Raw genomic sequence first — 2,157 nt, 5'->3', positions numbered from 1 at the left:
TTAGCCAGGATGGTCTCCATCTCCTGACCTCGTGATCCGCCCGTCTCGGCCTCCCAAAGTGCTGGGATTACAGGCTTGAGCCACCGCGCCCGGCCAGGAGAATTTCTTGAACCTGGGATGTGGAGGTTGCAGTGAGCCGAGATCATGCTATTGCACTCCAGCGTGGGCGACAGAGCCACATTGTGTTAAAAATAAATATATATATATATATGCACACACACACATATATATGTAAATACATACATATATATATGTATTTCCACACATATCCATATATATTAGTACAGGCAGTGGTTCTGGCAACATTGTGAAGGTGGTGGGTATGAGTTTGGGAAACACCGTCCCTCATGTGCCAAGGTGTATAATCCTTCACATTCACCATGAATGTTTTTTCTTCATTCAAAATCTTCAACTCCTGTGTGGAAACAAGGATTGATAAAGTGAGCAGCCTCTCCTTCCACAAACTTCTGAATACAGAGATTGAGGCACTCTCTGGCTGGTTCCCTCAGGACCTTGAGGTCGTCCTCAAGACCTGCATCAGACTGCCTTTGTCATTTCCCTGTTCATGAAGATTTTCATTAGGAGCTGGGCTTCTCAATAAAAACACAAATGTAAGCCTGACCCTGTGCTATCTCTTAGCAGCGCTAATAAAAGGATTAGTGCAACAAGTTTCTAAAATGCATTTTAAATATCAGTTTTATTTTTCCTCATTGATGCAGAAGATAGCTTACTATAACATTAAGTCTTTGAAATAAAAAGGAAACGAGAACACAAAACCATTGTAAAGCAAATAAAACATGCAATCCTGACCATGTTTTGTCAATAAACCCAGGCCTAGCAATTTAAGCAGCTGGGAAGAGGGATAAGATATTTTACTTGTTTGTTCTGTCCTTGGGCTTTACTGATTGATTGACTGAGACAGAGTTTCGCTCTGGTTGACCAGGCTGGAGTGTAATGGCATGACCTCAGCTCACTGCAACCTCCACCTCCTGGGCTCAAATGATTCTCCTGCCTCAGCCTCCTGAGTAGCTGGGGTTACAGGCATGTGCCACTACACCTGGCTAATACTGTATTTTTCTTTAGTAGAGATGGGGGTTTCATCATGTCAGTCAGGCCAGTCTCAAACTCCTGACCTCAGGTGATCCACCCACCTCGGCCTCCCAAATTGCTGGGATTACAAGGGTGAGCCACCATGCCTCTCCTGTCCTTGAACTTTGGTAAGTTTTCCTTGTAAGCTGATGGTTGTATTATTTAAAGGTATAGGGAAGAACAAAGAGAAGTCTAGCCCATTGAGAAAGGGGGTGTTACTGATAAAGGACTAAAGTGAATTTTTTTTCCCTGAAATCTGTTTGCTCTGTGGTTATATGATGGTTAATCACATGCTTATTGCCACCACTTATAAAGGTAGAGGCCGTGCTATATAGTCTCATCTATGTGGTGCCCACATCATAGACATTATCCACCATGAAAAAACAGAAACAAAATAACAAAGGGGCTCCTGGTTGATGGAACCTCCTACTGAGCCAGGACTGCACCATACTGCAACCTGCCTCCAAGTCCAACACAGTTTCCAGAGAGTTCTATCAGGTGCTTAAAAGGCACTAAGCAAGAAAAACCCTTACTCACTGTTTCTCTTTTTTTTTTTTTGTTTGAGATGGAGTTTTGCTCTTGTTGCCCAGACTAGAGTACAGTGGAATGCGATCTCTGCTTACTGGAACTTAACATTAAAAGAAAAAGAAAAGCCGGGCGCGGTGGCTCACGCCTATAATCCCAGCACTTTGGGAGGCGGGTGGATCACCTGAGGTCAGGAGTTCGCGACAAGCCTGGCCAACATGGCGAAACCCCATCTCTACTAAAAATACAAAAATTTAGCTGAGCGTGGTGGCGGCCGCTTGTCATCCATCCCAGCTACTTGGGCAGCTGAGGCAGGAGAATCGCTTGAACCCGGGAGGCAGGGGTTGCAGTGAGCCGAGATCGCGCCACTGCACTCCAGCCTGGGCAACAAGCGCGAAACTCCATCTCAAAAAAAAAAAAACAATGAAAAGAAAAAAAAATTAGTTTAAACAAAATGGTTACTTTTGGCCGGGCATAGTGGCTCACACCTGTAATCCCAGCATTTTGGGAGCCTGAGGCGGGCGGATCACTTGAGGCCAGGAG

This window comes from Mandrillus leucophaeus, unplaced genomic scaffold (genome assembly GCF_000951045.1).
Source record: "Mandrillus leucophaeus isolate KB7577 unplaced genomic scaffold, Mleu.le_1.0 Scaffold43, whole genome shotgun sequence".
NCBI classification, from domain to species: domain Eukaryota; kingdom Metazoa; phylum Chordata; class Mammalia; order Primates; family Cercopithecidae; genus Mandrillus; species Mandrillus leucophaeus.
This window is presented reverse-complemented; position numbering follows the sequence as displayed.